Raw genomic sequence first — 22,897 nt, forward strand, 5'->3', positions numbered from 1 at the left:
CGTGCGCCACCAACGCCCAGCCTCCTGATTATTTTTATCCAGATGATCTGTACTAAAATCACCTACTCTTACTAGATTGATGCTAGTCTGTGTCTTTAAATCCAACAGTACATTTTTTAATGAAATTGGGTGCCCCAGAGTTTAATGCATACATTTTTAGGATAGTAAAGTCTTCTTGAATAACTACTGGTCCTTGATTAGAATGAGGCGTTTCTCCTTATCTCTTCTGATTAGTTTTAGTTGGGAGTCTACTTTGTTGGATATTAGGGTAGTGACACCTGCTTGTTTCCTGGTCTCGTGTGATTGGTGTATTTTGTCCATCCTTTTACTATGGGGCAGCACCTATGTGTAAAGCTCAGCGGTGTTTCCGATAGACAACAGACAGGTGGATTTCTTGGTCCACCCATTCCACCATCGGTTGGAGAACAGAGGCCATGAATATTAAAGGCTATTATTAAAATGTATGTGTTAACTGCTAACTGCAGTCATTGTGTCGTTGAGCCTGAGTGCTGTTGCCTGTGTTCTCAATGGTATTTTGTATTTTGACAATTTATAGTTTTGTATTTCTTTCCACATTCTCTCTGTTATACTCATTCCTCTCTTCTGCCCAAAATACTGTTTTGTGTATTTTCTTTAGGTTTGGTTTGTTGTATATAAATTTTATACAGAACAATGAAGATGTATTAAAAGCTGCAAGAGAAAAAATGTAAGTCACATATAAAGGAAAACTCGACAGAATAACAGCTGACTTCTTAATAAAAATTATGAAATCCAGGCATCTGGAACAAAGCAATCCAAGTTGTAAAGAACTATGACAGGAAGCCTACAGTAATATATCTGGCAAAAGTAGCTTCCATAATTGAAGGATATATTAGTGTAGACTTCCTGTCATGTCCTTGCCGAATTCCCCTGTCAAGTCCTGCACTGTCATCAGGTCCTTCAGCCTTCGGCTCGGGGTTTCTTGGGCATCACTCAGCTGTTGTTCTCCTCAAGCTCTTTCTCCTTCATTTCACTGCGTGTTTCCTTATGTCTTCTTTAAACTCCTTGAATTATGTGATGAAGTTTATGATGGTCCTTTTAAATTCTGTGTCCTGGGTTTTGTCTAGGCAGTTCTCATCAGCAAACATTTCTCCAGGACTGGTGGGTTTTGAAAAGAAGATACCGGCTTGATCTTTCATATTGTTTGTATCTTTGTGATGAGGTCTGGACATACGGACTTTCTTTGTTAGTTCTAAGACTGATGTGGACAAAGCAAGTGGAGACAGAAGGCAGGATGTACAGAAGGGTTGGACCTAGAGATTGGAAATGGTTTGGGTGGCATGAAGCCAGGTGGACAATGGGGTCTGGGGTGATATACAGTATGTGCTCCCTGATTCAATCTCCTGTAGGGAGATCTGGCTGGGGAAAAGGTTGGGTGTGTATGGGAGAAGCCTGTGGGTTTGGGAGTATGTAGTAAGAATCCTGGCAGAAGAGGCAAAAGAGTAGTCACAACACAGATGGGGACGGCCAGAGTAGGCCGGGACACTGGACACAGGACCCAGGCTAGATCCAGCAGGTTGGAGAGGGTGAAGGAGATTTGCTGGGCTGGATCCTGGCAAGAACTTGGAATATCTGACTGGGTGGGGAGATTGGATGTAGATGTGGTACAGGACTGACCTGTGAGTGGTAGCAGGTAGACAGAGTTCTGGTGAGAGCCTGGAAATAATTGCGCACTGGCAGGGTTGGCCAGACAAAGATGGTGTACTGGATATAAGACCCAGTCTAGACCATCCAGGTTGGGGAGAAAGTATAAATATGGAGGGTAAGGATGACTCACCAGGCTAGATCTTGGAGGAAGGTATGGAAGACTGGATGGATGGAGAGGTAGAAGCAGAAGGGACCTGTCCCTTCTAATTCCTTAGATGCTCCTCATTCTGCTTGACTTTAGCCCAGGGGCCACTCTGTACAGGTTCTGGAACCTGACTAAGAAGAGAAAGAGGCAGAAGACTGCAGCCTCTGACCTAGGGGACTCAGGTCTTGAGGATGAGTAAGGGTGTCCCCCTGCTTCAGGAGTCTCTGGGCTGTTTGTAAGAGCCAGGCCACAAAGTCAGGGTACAATTTTTCCAGGTACTAGTGAATCTCAGTTAGATATAAGGTTTTTATCCCTTCTGGTGGGCAATTCTCTCCTGGCCCATAGAGGAGCTATGATAGATGGTTGTTAAGCTTGCACAGAATGGTAGAGTTGGTTGTCTGCCCCTTTGAAGCCTGAAGACAAGCCCAGCAAGGCCAGACTCCCCTGGGATCTGATTTGACAGAGGCCACCCTTCTGTGAGCAAACAGCACCAGATCTGTGGAATCACATATACGACACTATAAACAGGAAGTGAAAATGGGAATACATCCAGTTCCTTTAGTTGTGTATCTAACCCTTAATTTTTCTCCGACTTTTTACCAAATGGCCACATTCCCTTCTTCTGTAAACTAAGGACATGTTTTCTGCACATAGACTGATCATCTCCTACTCAGATAGCTAACTCACCTCCTTAGTCATAGAACTGATGAAACTGTAATATTCTTACCTTCCTTCCCCATTCCTTAAAATCTCCTTCAAAGTCCAAACAATTGTCTAGCTCTAGATTCTGCTTGCCATGTGTTTTGCAACTTGTGCATAGAAACGCATTCCCTCGTCTGACCAAATTCAAGTTCTCTATACCTAGTGTCCCAGCTCAGGTACCACTTGGATGACTTACTTAGCTTTAGAATTGACCTGGCTGGGGCAACAGGAAAGGAAGAAATGACAGATACACAAACAGATAAGCTGGGATCGAGTGGGCTATGAGCTCTGACGGAGACACAGCAGCATCAGCCCGGAAACTCAGCATGCTTTTTATATACAACACCAATGAGAAGGAGGATGCAGTGGGTTAGTGGTCTCAGTAGAAGGTGAGCATCTGGGCTGAGGAAGCTGCAGTTGATACTTTCTGCACATGCTGGTTTTAGCTTAAGGTCAAACGTTTGTCAATACCCATACTTGGACCAGGATAAGATCTTACCATTCCTGCTGTGGGATGGTCTGTATGTCAAATATGTTGCTCTGATTGGTCAATAAATAAAACACTGATTGGCCAGTGGCCAGGCTGGAGGAAGTATAGGCGGGACAAGGAGAAGAATTCTGGGAAGTAGAAGGTTGAGGCAGAGAGACACTGCAGCTGCCGCCATGACAAGCAGCATGTGAAGACTCCAGTAAGCCACAAGCCACGTGGCAAGGTATAGATTTATAGAAATGGATTAATTTAAGCTATAAGAACAGTTAGCAAGAAGCCTGCCACGGCCATACAGTTTGTATGCAATATAAGTCTCTGTGTTTACTTGGTTGGGTCTGAGCGGCTGTGGGACTGGCGGGTGACAGAGATTTGTCCTGACTGTGGGCAAGGCAGGAAAACTCTAGCTACATAAGGTCAAACGTTTGTCAATACCCATACTTGGACCAAGATAAGATCTTACCATTCCTGCTGTGGGATGGTCTGTATGTCAAATCTGTTGCTCTGATTGGTCAATAAATAAAACACTGATTGGCCAGTGGCCAGGCTGGAGGAAGTATAGGCGGGACAAGGAGAAGAATTCTGGGAAGTAGAAGGCTGAGGCAGAGAGACACTGCCAGCTGCCGCCATGACAAGCATCATGTGAAGACTCCAGTAAGCCACAAGCCACGTGGCAAGGTATAGATTTATAGAAATGGATTAATTTAAGCTATAAGAACAGTTAGCAAGAAGCCTGCCATGGCCATACAGTTTGTAAGCAATATAAGTCTCTGTGTTTACTTGGTTGGGTCTGAGCGGCTGTGGGACTGGCGGGTGACAAAGATTTGTCCTGACAGTGGGCAAGGCAGGAAAACTCTAGCTACACATTCCCCTGATCCTGACCTAGAGAAGGCGTGGATCCTTGACATGGCCACATTCATGTCGATAATACCCACTCACTCAGTATTTCATCTACTCCCTACAGACAGCCTCCAGGGAGCATGAAAACTCACTCCTACCCTACCCCAGAAAGCAGCCTCCTTCCTGCTTGGAGGGCACCATGACTCTCAGTGAAAGATGAATAATGGTGTCACTATTTCCAAGCCCCATGGTGTTCAGTTTCAGGGAATCCTAGAAAATGGCAGTCCTGGGATGGATACCATTTCCCGTAGGAAGGCATTGCTTCCCATGCCTTTAGAGAAGCAAATGTTCACGAGCAGCCAAACATGACAAGATCTGCTCATGCATCTGTGTGAAGCGCTCTGCACACACTCCTAGCCTCACTCAGGGTGGCTGACACACAACAGGGGACACACCACAAAGCATGTGAATTCTGCTCACTGACGTGAATCTCACCAGGACCTGAACCCGAGAGGCAACTGAGAAGTTGGGGTTGCATACCAAAATTTCAATTTGGAATACTGAATTTTTTGTTTGATTTTATTTCTATAATCTGAACAGCTTTATCCAAATTATCCAATATTAAAGCAATATTTCAATATGAGGTGAGAATGGATTCATCCTTATCATGTGTGTTTCTACTAAAAAAATAAACATGCAGAGAAAAGATGATTCCTGCATACCTTCAATAGTGAAAGTTCCTCTTAAGAACCAAGAGATGTTTTATTTAAAAACAGTTCTGTTAACCCAAGGTTTGTGTCAAAATCTGTGCTAAGACCTGTCTTTTGTCATACTGGAACTGCATCCTTTTTTCCAACCACAAGTTTAGTAGTGCTATGTCCAGACAGTGCTCAAAGTGTTTTATACATAGAAATCTATTTAATTCTCACTTGTCTATTGGGAAGGTGCAATTTTTATTGTTGGTTTTAAGGAGAAGGTAAACAAGGCCGGGGGAATAGGGAACCAGAAAGTACTACGAGGTAGAATGGACTCAGGACCCTAGCTAGATCAGAACAGCTGGCTGCCTTTGCTCTCAGTTCTACTGGAGAGGAAGAAGCACCATAAAGCTGCATAAATGTACCAGAAAAGAAAAGGAAAAAGTCTAAGAGGAAGACATGCTATAAAAGGGAAACACTGCAATTTCTAGTGGTCCAAGAGCTTAAGGTTGGTCTGCCCCAAGTGAACACTGCCTCCAGTCTGCCTCTTTTACAAAGACAGAATAGTCTTGGATTTTTGTCTCTTATCAGAGTGGGTATGTAGTGATGGAAGCCAAAAGATGGTGGGCATTTCCTAAAAAAAAAAAAAAAAAAAAAAAAAATGCAACAACATGATGTCCCAAGGCCACCTCATAATATCTATGCCACCATGTTGAAGAACACTATCCTAGAATACCACTCTGCTCTGTTCTGATGATGTTACTATAACGGGGCATTTCTGGAAGGCTTGGGTATTTCTCAGAAATCAGAAACATCTCCCCACTTCCTGCCCACCCACTCCACCCAGTTTGTGCTTTGGACTTTGGGAAGCAGAAGAGTCTCCGGTGGCCTAGAAGAAAGGAGAGGAGCCAGATGGGTGAGAATGATCTCCACCCAATCTCCTGGGCTGTTTCTGACTCCTTGGGAAAAGGTTAGAGACTTTATGAGTGTCTGGAAAACACATAGCTATATGGGGATCCAACTAAGTGTGGTCCAGAAATGGGAAAGAGGTCATTCTATGTAGCGGTCCTCACTACACCCAAACTAGGAAGCACACAAAACTAGCCTTTTTGGCATGGACACTGGCATCTCATGATTGGCAAAGGGTCGGGGAACAGCTTTGTTGATATGATGTGTGGACAAGGGTACTATAAGTACTAGGGTACCATAAACAGATGTCACCTGGCTGCAGACAGGATGATTGGCAGGTCTTCATAAAACACATCTTTGAGGACAGTTCATCAAGTTCATGATGTCGGATCCCATATTAGATAAAGAGAATGGAAAGGTAGTCTTGTCTATTTACATGCAGGTCTATCCTAGTACTGTAATATCCTGTACTTGGACAAAAACAATAGTCTCTCTGACTCCAGATGCTCCTTCCTATAAGTTGCATGGTATTCCCAGACATCATTTCTTCTTATCACTCCTCTATTCCAAGTTACTATCTTCCTCAAGATGTGATGTGTGTGACAATGGGCAACTAAAACTATTATAGTTACTGAAGAAGGCAGGTCGAGTCATCACTGACCCTATTTTCCCAGGACTAGCCTGATAGTGCCATCAAAAATCCTCTGACCAAGGGTAACTCTCAGCTTTAAGAAATCTGGAAATTTGATCTGTCATTCTTGCTGACCTCTGATTTTGGTGTGGGATTGTCATTTAAAAAAAAAAAATGTGTGACAGTGTGTTTTCTTTTTTTAAATGATTTTTCTCCAACACAGAGAAGAGCAGTTATCAGCTGCTATTTTTACACCACAGAACGATGAAATTTAGTTGCTTACTTCATATAGGCAGAACAGTTGCTATGGAAACAATGAGTGCCAAACTTGATTGTACAAACATAAAAAAAAAAAAAATCAGCAAACGTTTCAGTGCTTGCTTCATACTGCTAGGTATTTATACTTGCTACCAGGGGGCTAAGCCCCTTGCATGGTGAAATCCCATTACAACACTTTGACATAATTACTTACCTTTCAGAATAACATTACCAACATATTTGGAAATGGACTCGTTATCTTATTTACAACTACGGTTTCAAGCATATTTTTCCTTTGAGAGAATTTTTAAGGTGTCAATTTAATTCTGGGAGCTGAATTGTAAACTCCCTGCAGACAGCATAGTTGAGCAACTGCTAAATTTCCCATGCACAGGTAGTATTTATCATCTAAAGACACAGTTACAGGAATGGTCTGCACGTTTTCATAGGCTGAATTAAAACTGCAATATTACTTACTTATGTAGCCCCACCTTACCTAGTAAAGGGTTTAAGAAGGCTTTAAAAATACTGGATAAAGCAAGTAAGACAGGCATGAAATAAAATAAAAGTATGGGGGGCTGGTAAACTTGCACCAACCAGGAATAAGGTTAATTTTAAAATTGCATGCCAAGAAATTGCTTTTCCTTGCAAACTTCTGAATCTGGGAAACATGTGCACTTCTGACCCATCGATCAGGAAATTCAAAGGGGAAAAATGTGATTTGCTGTAATTCTCAGAGTCCATATGGTAAAAAACAAACCAGTTACCTAGAAACCACAGAAACGCACTGTCCCAGCTTGCTCCTCTGTTGTTGTGATAAAGCACTGACCTCCAGAAGCAGCTTGTGAAGGAGTGATTTATTCAGCTTACAGGTTAGTCTATCACCAGAGAAGTCAAGGCAAGAACTAAAGTAGAAACCATGGAAGTATGATGCCAAGGACTTTCTTTTCTGGCTTGCTCAGCTACCTTTCCTAACTAGTCCAGGCCCACTGCCCAAGGATAGCACCACTCACAGTGGGCTGGGCATTATCACATCAATTAATAATCAAGGAAATGCCCCGTAAACATGCCTACAGGCCAGTCCGATGGAAGCCATTCTTCAATTGAGACTTGTTCTTCCCAGGTGTGTCTAAGTGTGGGTCAAATATACCAAATCTAACGATAACTCTCACTGGTGAAGAAATCTGTCAAATGGTGAAGATATCTGTCATACAGTCCTCACAAAAAGGACACCAAGACAAATATTTAAGTCAATGAGCAACTATCTCACTTAAGACCATTGTGTGGATGAGACTAACTGATTATTTTAAAAGGTAGGATGTCCTACTCATCTAAGAAAAGGAATTGGTAGCTCAAGAAATTGCAAAGCAATTATTATAAAAATTAACAATTAAGATCAAATCAACCCTATGTTATCTTTTCCAAATATTTTTCATATATTTGATTTATAAAGAAAATGTACATAATAGTTACCCACATTTATAGAAATTATGGGAATTTTTTTTTGTCAAATTGAAGAAGAAAATACTGATATCCATACCCACTCCAAAGCATGCTGTTAATCTTAGTACATGATAAACCACAGCAATAAAAGCAGTTATCTGCATGGGTCTTTGTGGTTTGTTAAAGGCTTTTATATTCAATACTTCTTTCAGTCATTTTATGACATAATCATACAAAGAACAAAACAAAAGTGAATGACTTCCCACTGGAAAGCTGATTTCAGACTATAACTTAAGTCTGACTTCAAAATGCATAATCACTGCACTGACTAATAAATCAACCACATGCTGCATAATGTAGAACACCCTTTAATAAGAATATGTTCCATTTATAAGATGTGATCTGCGTTGTGATAGTGTACTATAAGTGTTCAAGATGTTGTTCAAGAGTCAACAGATGAGACCATAGGAAATTAAAGGGAATCAGCCGTGCAAAGTGACATCCCGTGGGAGTGAAGAAAGTCTTCATCAGCTATACTTTGGACAGGGAGAGGGGACAATATCTAGAATTTACAAAGAACTATAAAAAATAAATACAAAAGAACCTGCCCATCAACAAATAAGACTAATGAAATAAACAGAGTTCATCACAAAAGAAGAAATACAAATGGCTAATAATTATTTTTGAAAGTATTCAACATCCTAAACATCTGGGAGATGAAAGTTAAAACAACTTTGAGATACCACCTTACCTTACAACCAATCTGAGAGCAAACGCTGGAGAGAGTGTGGGACAGGAAGCCTTATCCACTGCTGTTCAGATTGCATACTAATACAGGCATTATAGAAATTTTGTGAAGGTTCCTAGAATTACCATATGGCCCAGCTATACCACTACTGGGCATATACGCAAAAGACTCCATATCATACCACAGAGATACTTTTTTTTTGCATTTGTGTTTCTTTCTGCTCTTTTCAAAGTAGCAAGATGGAAACAGCTTAAAGGTCCATTAGCAGATGGATGAATAATGAAAATGTGATGCATATACTCAATAGAATATTATTCAGCCACAAAGAAAAATGAAATTATGACATTTGCAGGAAAACATATGAATCTGGAAAGTACAATACTAAGTGAGGCGACCCCCAACTCAAAAAAGACCAAAAAAAAGTGCATGTCTCAACCTATAGTATATACATGCATACATACAAGCAGGGGTAAAAGCCTAGAAAGGAGACCAAGAGAAGGCCACAGTCAGTGGTGAAGGATGGGGACAGGAAAAAGGACACAGAGGGCATGGAAGAGGAAGAGACTGGAGCTGACGATGTCAGAAGCAGGAAGAACAGGTTAACTGAAATATTCAATGAGATTGGAAGACTGGAAATCAACAGTCCCGAAGAAGAAAATAAGTCCATCTCTTAACCTTAGCTTACCAAAATACTCCATATTCCACCACTGAAGTTCAACTTCCCGGAAGTGGGGAAAGCTCTTTTATACTCCCACCGGCAGTGTGTTAGGGCTCCTATTTCCGGTATCCTTAGGAGAGCTTGTTACTATTTATTTTCTTTGTGAAACTTGGATGAGTTGAGATAGACTCTCAGCATACTTTTCATTTGCATTTTCCTGATGGCTCAGGACTTCTAACACTTTTCCATATAGTTACTGGCTATTTATATTCTTCTTTTTAGAACTGTCTGTTCATTTTTATTAGCCCACTTGTTGAGAAGAGTGTTCGAATTTGGAGGCACTTACGGTGGTTCTTGATAGCTTTGGATTTTATTCTCAGATATATGAAGAAAAGATCCCTATTGTATATCTTTGTTCTCCCACTTAAGTAATTATTTCCTTTGTTGTGCAGAAAATTTTAATTTCAGGCCATCTTATTTTTCAGTTTTTGGTATTATGTCCCAAGCTTTTGGAGTTCTTTTTGGCAAGCCTTTTCTAACACCTATGTCTTAAAGCATCTTCCCTATGATTTGATGTAAAACTATCCAACACAACCCACATCACACATTAGCTGTTCTCCGACTATACAGTATTTCCTGAGAGTCTAGCAGCCTGTGGAGGAGTGTCCTCCATCTTCCTGACCGTTCACTTTATCAGTGTTCTTAGTAAGGACAAAATCACCATTTCTGAAACATCTGAAATTCTAGGGGCTATACCTTAAATCTTCCTTCAGTCTGAGAGAAGACAAAAAATAAGTAGGAAAATGTATCTTTAATTTAACAGCCCTGGATGAAAGTTTTTAGCAAAATCCAGTTGGAATTCTTACAGGACAATTCAATGTTCTTTGTGACTAATTATAGCACAGTACATTTAAAAAATTGCTCTCATGTTTAATCTACTGGAAAACACAAACACTTTTAATTCACTTAACCAACATCTTTCTCAACTCTGCGCAAATAAAAAGTCAGGAGAGGAAATATCTTTCACATACATCATCATAAACAACATGAAATATATTTAATTTTATAAAATATTAATTTTAATTAAACTGGATAGGGTTTCTGAAACTTGGCCCAATATTTAATACAGAAATACGATTGAGTAAGATAATATGGGTGAAAATGATTGAAAACCCTAAATAATTAGCAAAAGATGCGCGCTCATCACTAATTAGCGATGTGACAAATTTGTGTGACAAGTTAGAGACATTAAGCTTTGGCTAGTTGTGCAAAGATTACTAAATCACATAAAATCCTGCATGCTCAAATCTAGATGATTGATGCCAGCAAATTATAGGTCTTTCCTGAATATTCTTCAAAGAGTGACATATTTTCAAAATAAGCAGGAGCAAGTCAGCTTTGAAGTTGACAAAATCATATACGTGCTGCTAATTGCTGACATTTATATAAAGCTGACACCAGATATCACTTATCATAGCAATTACTAATAGCAATTTGCATATCCAGAGCCCATAATGAAATTTCACTAAGTATAACTTTTTTTAATTTATTATCAACCCTAAAGTTAATGTCTCTTTTATTAACAGAAAGTATAGGCTCCTCAACATTTTTTATTATGTGCCTAGAAAATGATAATATTTGTACCAGGTCCTAACGGGCCATCCCAAAGAATGAAAAAAAAAATCTGCATCTTATCAACTAAAATCAAAGTGGGACACCACATAAACACAGTCAATTTTCAGAAATAACCCAGCCTACTGTTTACTTATAATTCGCCAATCCATACCAAACAAAGAACTGCCAATGTTGACAATTAAGGTCTCATTAAGATTTCCTTAAGGTTATTTCCATGTCTATAAATTACTTACAATAAATTATACATAAGAAATAGTGTGTGGTTCTGCTGTCCTCATTGTCTGTAACTCAATACTGTCTCAGTAGTTTTGTTGAAAAACACACAGACACTCCTGACAGAGGAATTGACAGAGCAGGAGTGTGGAGCCAATCAGTGACCTTACTGCAAAATAAGGATTTGTTGGTTAATCTAGAAAGAAACAGCCCTTCCCTTACACAGTGAATCCAAGGATGTAGGAGACTTCCCTGTGAACCGTTCTGAGAAAATAGTGTGGAAATATTTAAAGTCCTCCCTAAGAAAAGTCTACCCTGCAGGGGGGGAACAGTGAGATACTATAGAGGAGGCCATGGTCCTCAGTGATGTAGCCTCTGGTAACTCCGTGATCCAATAAATGACCCAACCCATGCTCATGTAAGCAACCGGAACTAAATGCAATGGGCCAAAACAACAACAAAAGACCAGGAAGTCAGTGGCGGAGAGAGATTTGTTGGAAGAAGGATATTTGGTGAGGAGTACAGGGAAATAAAATAGCGGAGGGAATGAAGGACAAAGGACAATAAACATATGTATGCATTCTGAAAGCATAAGCAAGTTTTTATGGAACACAGAGACACTCCTAGCTGTATATCCACTGCACTCTGAGCCCAACACCATAAGTAATGATAGATCCACGTGTGCTGACGTATTGATACGTCTGTCTGTGTTGTTGTTCTAGTGTATCCATGTTCACTGCTGTACTAGCACACTCGCGTGCATTGCAGTACAAGCACACCTGTGTGCACTCCTGTACTAGAACATCCATACGCACCGATGTGAGCATGCCTCCACGTTCAGTGTTGTACAAGCACATCCACGGGAGCTGTGATGTTAGTACACCTGTGTTCAGTGCTGTACTGGCACATCCATGTGCACTTTTATAAGACTGCACCCCCAGGCACCGCTGTACTAGCACATCTGTGTACACTTCTGTTCTAGCCCATCCACAGGCACTGTGGCACTAATATACACATTTGCCCTGTTGTACTAGCACATCTGTCCATACTCTGTACTGGCACATCTGTGTGCACTTCTGTAGTAGTACATCCATGTGCACTGCTGTACTGGCAAATTGATGTATAGTGCTGTAATCGTGCCTTCACGTGCAATTCTTTGCTAGTGTGTGTGTGATGGTGTTGTAGTACATCCATGTGCGAGCTGTGTAAGTACATCCATGTGCACTGCTTTAAAACATCTGCATGGCCTCTTGCACAAGTTCATCAGTGTGTGTTGCGGTGCTGATGCATCCATGTGCATTGCTCTATCAGAATGCTCACGTGCTGATGCATCCATGTGCATTGCTCTATCAGAATGCTCACGTGCACGGCTGTACTAATACATCCATTTATACAGTGGTATTACTGTGCCAGCTGCTGGAGTGTTACATCATCTGTGTGAACTGCAGTATGAGTATATCCATGTGCACAGCTGTACTAGTACATCATATGTGCAGCTACACTAATACATTGGTATATGCTGCTGTACTGGTACAACCTCATGCACAACTGTGGTAGCACATCCGTGTGCACTGTGGTATTAGTACATATGTGTGCTAATACCATGTGTGTAACCGTACATTCATTTACACTTCTGTACTGCAACATCCATTGGCAGTCCTGTAGCAGTACATCTGTGTGGTCTGCTGTACTCGTCTATCTATTTGCATCGCTGTCCTAGTCCATCTGTGTGCATTTCTATAGCTGCGCATTGCTGGGCACTGCTGTCCAAGTATATCTGTGTGCACTGCTGTATCCATACCACTGTGCTATTACCTCCCTGTGAGTCTGCACTAGTTCATCTTGAGCACAGCTGTACTCTTACACCTACGTGTGCTAAGGTCCTCGTAAACCTGTGTGCCCCTTTTCATAGCATACTCTTGAGTTCTGCAGTACTAGCACACCCGTGTTGCGCTGGACTGGTGCATCCTTGTGCTCTGCGATGCTTGTCGCTGCACAAACGGCATGAATGCGAAAAGTATCTATTTCAAAAGTGCTTTCCCAATAAAATGTTTGCAAGTGGAAAGGAGGAATATTAGAATAAATTAGAACAGGACCTCAAAAGAGTAAATAGTACATTTCTGTGTAACCTGAACATGATGCTAAATCTATCCTTGTCCTAATTTGGCCTCCATTTATTCTCCTTACCTCCCACCATCACAACGCAATGAACACTCAGCCTCAGTGTTGACTCAGAATGGAGACTCGCCTGACCTAACTGCAAATACTGATTGACAAAACACTTCCCAGCCAAGATATTTTTGTGCTCTCTAGAACTTTCTGCTCTTCATTTTATATCTTACTATCAATTGGTTTGTTATAGGGGGAAAGATGTGGCCTTCCCTCTACTTCTCCCTCTCAGCAAGAAGTGTCAGCAATATTATTTTTAGTGGAAAATAGACTGTACTTGGTGTGATCAAACAGGAAACAGACTCCATGGCCTCAGAATCTGCCAGGCTAGTGTTTACCTTCTCAGCTTGATGCTGCTCCTGCTCTTTTGTTTCTACTAAATGACACCCCAGTCCCTGTAAAACTGAATCTAGTAAGCCGAGAACAAAGAAGGCTTAGAGGCAGGAAAATTTTGAGTCCTGGCTATAGACAAAGGATGCTGCAGGAGGGAACCGAGAGAAACCAGTCAGTGAGGAGTGTGTGCAGGGTGTAGACAGTGAAGAGTGTGTCCAGGGTGTGTGCAGTGTTGGAGCTGACCTATTCCTTTGCCTTCTCCCCCTCTGCTAAGTCTCGCTCCTAGCTCCCACTTGCAACAAACTTACAGATCCATCTATGGAAACTTAAAAGACAGGACATTTACACAGCGTGTTTGGACCGGGATGGGAGACTAGACAAAAACAAACAGGGCTTGGAGCCAAGAAATAGGGAATGGGGAAATCTCTTTCCATTTTCCTGATGGCTCACAGTATTTGTAAAGGTCCCAAATAATATTAAGATCTAAGGTGCCATCAGGTGGCCCTTTGGATTGATTATTTAAGGGGTACTGAAGCCAAATTTGATTGTAAAAGCAATAAATTTAGTGCCCTTCAAGTCAGGTGTCAGGTGGAGCCGCTGGAGGTTTTCTAAGAGGCATCCCAAGGGGGAATGAGAGGGTGTGGCTGACAGGTTCCCATGGATGAGAGAAAAGGAAAATGTCACTGCAGCCTGTCGTTGTGGGCATTCCTGGGACTCAAGGAGGACCAAGCCATTCAGTTGATCATCATTGCACTCAACGAGGGTCAGGAGTTTAGCCTGGTTAAGCCAGTGGAGAAACTGGTGGAAAGCCAGTTGAAACCTGATACTAGGGCTTCTTTAGAGGTGAGAAGGTGAAGGAAAAAAAAAAAAACTCTAGGGGGAGGGTCTCATTCACAGGAAGTGTAATAGAATATTATTTTAAGGTGTGTTACTTTTGTTTATGTTGCATTTGTTTAACTCTGTGAAACTGTGTTACTGTGCCTGTCTAAACCTCCTGATGGTCTAATAAAGAGCTGAATGGCCAATGGCAAGGCAGGAGAAAGGATAGGCGGGGCTGGCAGGCAGAGAGGATACATAGAAGAAGAAAACTGGGAGAAGGGGTCTAAGATCTAGCAGCCAGAGAAGGAGAAGGACTCAAGGGTCCAGCCACCCAGCTACACAGCAAGCAACAGAGTAAGACTAAGATTTACAGAAGTTAAAGAAAAGGAAAAGCCCAGATGCAGAATGTAGATGAGATCATTTAAATTAAGGAAAGCTGACTAGAAACTAAGCCAAGCTAAGGCCGGGTATTCACAATTAAGGATAAGCTTCCATGAGTGGTTTATTTGGGAGCTGGGTGGAGGGATGGGGCCATAGAGGTGAAGAGAGCCAGCCACAGCCTTAAAGGTCATAGCCTGAAAGACCGTGGCAAGGGGTACCTCCACCTCCAAGAGTACCAAAGGGGTGCCGGACACTCAATGGTCGGTTCCTCAGACTCAGGGAAACGTTTACACTGACCAAAGGGAAAATTTACCTAATTATTGCTGGTAGATGGGATGCTGAGAGATCAGTGAGCCGGAGGGTGAGTCCATTGCAGGTGAACTGGAAATGAGGGATAGGGTCCCAGTGCAGCTTAAACCATAAGGACAAATGCAGGCACTAGGAGACCCTGCCCCAGTCACAGCACTAAATGTAAGCATTGCAACACAGATGGAAAGGTGTCCTGGCAGGTGGGAGCCAAGGAATACCACAAAGCCACACCACACAACAAACCTCACACAACAGATTTATTGAGAGGGAAAAAACCAGGAGGGTGGCTGCCTCTGCTTGAGGGAGAAACAGCAGCAAACTGAATAGGATACAGGGCTTATATAGAGCTCCTTGGGAAGAGGGTGGAGCTTTTCAGGGTAGAGCTTTGCAGGGTGGAGATTGGTGGGATTTCACATCCAGAGTTTAGGCTTTTTACTCTGTAGGGAGGGGCCAGGGGCCAGAACTTAGGGCAGTTAGAGTATTCTGTGGGTGGAACCTGGCAGTTAGAGGTCCTGGGGGAAGGGACCTGCCTCAAGGGGTTTACAGTAGTAATTAGTTTGGGGTTGGTAATTCTTCTAGGAGGCAAATTATCTTGATTTTTTTCTCATTTTTTCTTTTATTGAAAACTGGTTCTCTTCTCATATACTATATATATCCTAATTACAGTTTCTCCTCCATTTTCCCCTCTCAGTTCCTCCCTCTTCACTCTGTACCCTCTCCTCTTCCATCTGTCATTAGAAAAGAACAGGCTACTAAGAGATAACAACCAAACATGACAAATAAAATATAATTTGGCAACCCAACAGGAGGAGAAGAGTCCCAAGAGCAGGCACAAGAGTCAGAGGCCCACTCATTCTTCTTTTTTTTTTCTATTTATGTACATTGGTATTTTGCCTGTATATGTGTGTATGTGTGTATATATATATATATATATATATATATATATATATATATGTATGTATGTATGTACGTATGAGGGTGTTGGGTACCTTAGAACTGGATTTACAGACAGCTATAAGCTGCTGTGTGGGTGCTGGGAATTGAACCCAAGTCCTCTGGAAGAACAGCCAGTGCTCTTAACCACTGAGCCATCTCTTGAGCACACACACACACACACACACACACACACACACACACTCATTCTTACAGTCAAGAGTCCCATGAAAATGTTCAGCTAACAGCTGTAACATATGTGGAGGCCGACATAGGTTTCCTGGTGAGATCTGAGCTGCATTGACCATGTGCATGGTTTCCAGGTGATTGGAAGGGTCTACACTTGGCTGTGCTAAGGGAAGATCTTTTGCTCCACCCCTTGGCATTCCTATAAATAGTCCTTTAGAAGAGACAGAAGAGGCCGGTGAATAAGGATCCAGGCCCTCCTGAGGCTATGCTGTGTTTCTATCTGTCTCTCTCTCCCCTCTATCTTTCTATCTAAATCTCTTATCACTCCTCAAGAGTAGCCTGGGGGTCAAGATCGGGGTGTATCCCCCACAAATGACGCCATGAATAGGAACCCAGGGACTTGGCAAAAGGAGTGGGGTGGAGGGGTCATGGGTATAAGGCATGCTGATAAGGAATTGAAAGAATGTGACAATTTTATTCTCAGGAGTGAAGGTTAGGCAGTGAAATGCTAAAGTTGAACATTGAGACTGCAGTGTATATTTCTCTCTATCTACATTTCTTTCTCTCTCTCTCTCTTAATTTGTATTTACAAAATTTAAGGAAAAACTATAAAGTAGAATACAGAAATATAGTGTAGGAAGAAATTTAGAGTAAGGTAGAATATAGAAATATTGGGTTAGGAATATAGTTTAAGAAAAAAAAATAGGATAAGATAAGCAACAAGTCAGAGGAATATGTCCTTGATTTCCAACTATGGGGCTTTGAACACAAAATCCTGGAGAAGAATCAGAAAAATCTATCAAAGATGAAAGAAAATGGGCAGAAAAAGATTCCTGTGGAAGGTATTGGCCTGGAGACAGCTTAGAATCAGGCCCTGAGAAGCAGAGGAAAGAATTTTCCCTGAGGCGGTTGTGAAGGAAATAAAACTTTTCACTCTGCTGAATGAAAACATCATACCATCAGAATTAGTTTCCATTTGACCATGAAGCCAAAGTTTAGAGAACAGAAGTCTTGAGGAAAACTTAGTAACCTCTCTCTCTAAAAAACTGAAAGCTTTTCAGGTCTTTCATTCTCAGAGCTCTTTTCCTTCTATAAGAGCAAAAATTTAACTCACCTGGAAATAACATCTATCAGAATGAGAAAATCACCTGTAATTGCTCTAGGGGGAAAAAAAAAACTCTTGAAAACATGGCAAATCCTTTCTGCTAGTCCTGTCTCTCCTTCAAGCCAGTAAAAACAGCAGATACTTGAGATCCTAGCCAGAATCCCCTGTGGCTAGAGCCTAGCAAGAGAGAGTGCAGGCAGAAAGCAGGGGCAGAGTGTTCGCAGAGGCACAGAGGAGGCTGCAGCATCAGGGACTCTGTATCTGGTGGAGGAGACAAGCAGGACAAGACAAAGATCTAACCGGGAGGGAATCTCTCTGAAAGGGCTGAAAAGACTTTTTGGTACTTTCATTTTCTTTCACTGACCCGGTCAAGTGGAAGAGCAAGCCCCAAGGGGTTTTTGTTTCTGGCACCAAGGAGCCTATCTGAATGTGTTCGAACAGGTGGGGACAACGTCAGATGAACGAAATACATCAATGCCAGCTCGAGGAGAACAGAAATCTCCCGTGATAAAAGAGCAAAAACTTGACTCAAAAAACCTCCCATGGTAAAAACAAAAGCACAAAAACAAACCATGTAAACAGTAACAGGAGTGCGGCAGACCCGAAAGGCATCTTGGGAAATGTAGTCTGTAACATAGCTTGTCACAGCATGAAGCTATAGATAAAGGCAGCTTGGGAAATGTAATGCGCAGAAGCGAGATGGCATAGGCAAGTAGGCCCATAGAAAAGGCAGATAAACTGGGACAAAAAAAAACTTTCAAATGCTGCCCCCAAAATTCTGTTGTTGTTTTTTTTTTTCAGCTTAAAACGCTGCTTTTTCTAAGTGCTGCTATAAAGCTTAGCTTTACCCCCTAAAAACGAGAAACAAGTGATCAAAAAACTTGCCTGTAAGGAGATAATTATAACGCTAATACTGTTTGTCAGCAAGCTACTGTGAAACGCTTAAGAAAGCAAGTGAAAACAGTCCATACACTGGAAAAAATTGCTTTAGGTATGAAAAAAACTTACAAGCAAAAAAAAAAAGAAGTTCTTTGCCTCTTGGATAAACGCCTGCAGTGAGTAATCCCTTTGCAAATCTAATGGGGAACAAGGAAGCATGTATTCAGAAAGGAAGAACTGCTTTGTAGATGGAGATCAAACTCTAGAAGATCTAGCTGTGTTACAAAATAGAGTCACTCCACTTGAAAGTCCCTTATAAGAAAACAATGCTAAATTAGAATGGTTGCTTAGTAAATGCACTGATGTTTGTGAGAAGCTAGTGAATGAAGTGAAAATACTGAATCACAAAAATAAATAAAACAGCACATCTATATTCTTAACTCCTTTGGACAGTAACAGTTTCTGTGAACAAATAATCTTGTCAGAAATATTGGGCTAACAAAGCATAGTGGAAAGAGCTCATGGCAGTCTCAAAATACAAATTCAAAAAATAAAGAAAAGGAAAATTTACCCTCAGTCACCACATAATGCATTGAATCATGCTCTTTTTGTTCTGAATTTTTTGAATGTGGACGTCTGTGAGCAATCTGTCATAGATAAGTTTTGGCATGATGGCACCTGAGCAACTTTTGCTTGGGTGAAATGGAAAGATCCTCTATCAGGATTATAGAAGGGCCCTGACCCTGTTTTAATATAGGGTCGAGGACATGTTTGTGTTTTTTCACAAGATGAAAATGAAGCTCAATGGCTACCTGAGCATTTGATAAGGAGTGTGGAAGAGAGGAATGTCAGCTCCAATGATGATCCTCTAGAACTGGAGTGAAAGCAGATGATCCAATGTTCCTGATAGTGAGGTTCCCTCCTGTAGTCTGGGGAAAGCAGGAGACTTAGGGGGCCCCCAAACCGCTGAGGAGTTTGGGACAAAGGTTTTGTTGCTATTTAGTAAAAGGTGAAAGGAAACGGAGCTCAGAGCCACACTGCTTTCGTTTGACTAGTGGCAAATCAATGCAGCCTCCTTTGAGACAGTGCCTAATCGCTGCTCAGGAAGTTTTTTTCTAAGAGCTTTATGGCAGCTCAGTATGGTAATTCTACCCTCACTCTAAGGTGAGGTTTTTCAGTAGAGTGAACCAAAAGTTCTGCTGTTTGTTTTAATTGTGGCATTCAGGGGAGCTGCAATGAGTTGGGTGAAGGGACAGCCCCCAACTGGCAAATGTCCAGGCTGTGCACATTTCTGCCAGTTCTGGGATGGCTGGAAGGGCCAGCGGGAAAGGTGACTTTGAGGGAGTGGCATTATTCCAAGTGCTACAGCCCACCAGCACCCAGTGTTACAGCACCCTAGCAACAGCACTCACTAAATCCCAGGGCTGAGGGACTTGGATACAAGGACTCTAGAGCCATTGGCAAATTAGGGTCCAGTTTCCAACTGTCAGAGGAACTTTAAGGATGATATCAAAACTGACTGTGAACTTTAGAAATGAAGCAGTTTTGAGTTCACTTGCAATTTTAACTGTGGTGATTCTCAATTCATGTATTCTGTCTTGTTGGAAGATAATGTAAACATTTCACTTAAAAGATCTCTTCTAGATGTTTGATAAGGTTTATAAAGCAGTCCTATAGAATGTAAGTTTAAGTATGTATAGTGATATTAGTTCTGTTAAGAGCTCTGTTTTAAATGTTTGCTAAAGTTTACAAGTTTGCTTTTGAATGTAAGTTTGTAAGAAGTGTAAATACATATACTAGGTAGTCATGCTAGCTGTAAATATGTATAGTAATGTTCATACTAGAATTATGTTAGTATTAATGAACCAGGGTTTGGTGAAGCTAAGGGAATCTTTAAGTTTGATGCAGTTTATTCAGTTTATTTGATGCAGTTTGCATCAAGAATTTATTGATTTTAAAAAAGGGCTTGGCACAGCTAAGGCTGTTTTAGACATCTTAAGACCCATTCAAAAAAGAACACTCCATCTTGGTCATCCTCTGCTCCTTTGCTGGGTGTGTGGCAGCCTGGGGATGGCTGGGTTGTTCAAATACTTGCAAGCTCCTGAGTCAAGAGTTGAGTTAAGCTCTCTACCCCCTCCTGCCAGAGGGTCTGAGGGACCTGAGGGGCTCTTTACAAAATTAAGAGGAGGAATCTGTGGGATCCCACAGAGGTTTCCTAGTGAGATCTGATCTTGCTTTACCCAGCAGGGTGGCATAAGGGGTGAATTGGCCACGTGCATGGATACTAGGTGTTTGGTAAGGTCTGCACTTGGCTGTGCTATGGGAAGGTCTTTTGCTCCACCCCTTGGCATTTCTTTAAAAAGCCTTTTATAAAAGACAGAAAGGACTGGTGGACTAGGATCCAGGCCTTACTGAGGCTATCCTGTGTTTCTATCTGTCTCTCTCTCCCCTGTATATTTATATCTATATGTTATCCCTCACTCCTCAAAAGTACCCTGGAGGAAAAGGTGTATGTCCCTCACAAACTAAAAGGAGGTAGAGATATGTACCCAAATACCAAGTCAAGTCAGCCTCTTGGCTTTGGGAAATGTAGCAGTAAGAGTAACAGATACAGTGTAAAGAAGAAAGAGAGAGAAAATATAAATCAATAAAAGGCAGAAGCAATAGGGAACAGTGTTGGTCTGCTGAGGTACCCTCTAGTACTGTAGATGGGGGGGAGCTGTTGGGAGGAAGGAAAGCAGCATGGGGATATGAGATAACAGAATCACTGAAAGATAAAGAATAGCTGCAGCAGGAAAGGAAAACTGAGTGGAGCTAGAAAGAAGATGAGCTTGTTAGCTGAATGTTGATTTCATCTTTGTGGTGTTTTGAGTGAGAATGGCAGTGTTTGGGGAGGTATTGCAGCCTTGGGTGGACTTGTGAGATTGTAGCCTCATCCACTTCCAGTTCACTTAGTGTTTGCCCTTGAGGATGTGATCTCCCAGCTTCCTGCTGCTGCTACCATGCCTGTCACTCACTGCTATGTCTCCCTCTATAATAGAGGAGACTCATCCCTTGGGAGCCATAGGCCAAAATAGACTTTTCCCCCTGTGGATCACATTCTTTTTTTTTTATTAAGAGATTTTCTATTCATTTTACATACCAACCATGGATTCCCCTGTCCTCCCTCCTCCCATCCCCCCAGCCTTCCCTCCTAACCCACCCTCCATTCCCACCTCCTCCAAGGCAAGGTCTCCCATGGAGAGTCAGCAGAGCCTGGTACATTCAGTTGAGGCAGATCAAAGTCCCTCCTCCCTGCCAAGACTGAGCAAAGTGTCTCACCATAGGCACTAGGCTCCAAAAAGCTGGCTCATGCACTAGGGACAGGTCCCAGTCCCACTGCCTGAGAGCCCCCTAAACAGTTCAAGCTAAACAACTGTCTCCCTTATCCAGAGGGCCTAGTCCAGTACCATGGGGGCTCCTCAGCTATTGGTCCACAGCTCATGTGTTTCCACTGGTTTGGCTAGTTGTCTCTGTACTTCTTCTAATCATGGTCTCAATGTCTCCTGATCATAGAATTCCTCCTCTCTCTCATCAACTGGATCTTAGAGCTCCACCTGGGAACCGGCCATGGATCTCTGCATCTGCTTCCATCAGTCATTGAATGAGGGTTCTATGATGACAGTCAGGGTATTCAGCCATCCAATCACTAGAGTCGGTCAGCTCAGGTACCCTCTCAACCATTGCCAGTAGTCTTTGGTGGAGCCATCTTTGTGGATTCCTGGGAACCTCCCTAGCACTCTGCTTCTCCCTATTCCCATGGTGCCTCCACAAAAGAAACTCTTTCTTCTGTAAATTGCTTTCAGCCACGGAATTTTTTCACGGCAACATAAAATCTTCTTGAGAGATCTACTAATTTGCCCCCCTGATCTTGGTTCAGGCTGTATTCCATGTTGATTTTCATTCTTCTCTTTCAGACTCCCAGCTCACCTTGTGTGTGCTTAACTATGTCCTATGGGCTGTGGATAGCAGAGGCCAACTCCACCCACCGAGTTGCTGTGTTCCCACTGGGTCAGGAGCAGCTAGTTGATTGTGTGGTGTGAAAGCACTACTTAGTGTTTGTGCCTTTCCCCAAGGTGGGGCAGGGGCACTAATGGTGGTCCTTGCGGCTGTCACTGGGAACCCCATCTATATATCCTATTGGGGTTGCTTTTGTAGATTACCCCCAAACTTTCAGCCCAGTTTGCTGGGGTAAAAATTCCACTAAAACAGTGGCAGCTGCCTTTGTTGCAAACACAGCAGTCAGTCCACCCTCATTGTAGAGAGAGTCTATGCATCCAATAGTAGAAAAGGTCTGTTGGGGTTTTGATCAAGTTTCCAGGACTGGAGAAGTGACTAAAAGAGTGGTAAAACAGCCTTGTTCTTATTTCCAAACTGTAATCAGACACTCATTCCAACATGGCATCGAGTCTTCCATCATACCCAGAATCCTTTTTAATGTGTTTTTAAATTCGTCTTTCTTACCATGTTATCCTCATAACCTGTGCATCCCACCCTGTGATCACATTATAAAAGTATCTGATACCAAGATACATTTCCATCAATTAAATTTAAGAAGTACTACTTTGTGTTTTTATCTGTGTGTGAAGTATCATATAGCCCTTAAACAATGCACCTTTTAAGGGTTTGGAAGAACTAGGTGACTATAAGATTAGAGAGGGAAAGTTTCTCATTACATTGTATGGCCTGAT

This window comes from Peromyscus leucopus, chromosome 15 (assembly GCF_004664715.2).
Source record: "Peromyscus leucopus breed LL Stock chromosome 15, UCI_PerLeu_2.1, whole genome shotgun sequence".
Classification (NCBI taxonomy): Eukaryota; Metazoa; Chordata; class Mammalia; order Rodentia; family Cricetidae; genus Peromyscus; species Peromyscus leucopus.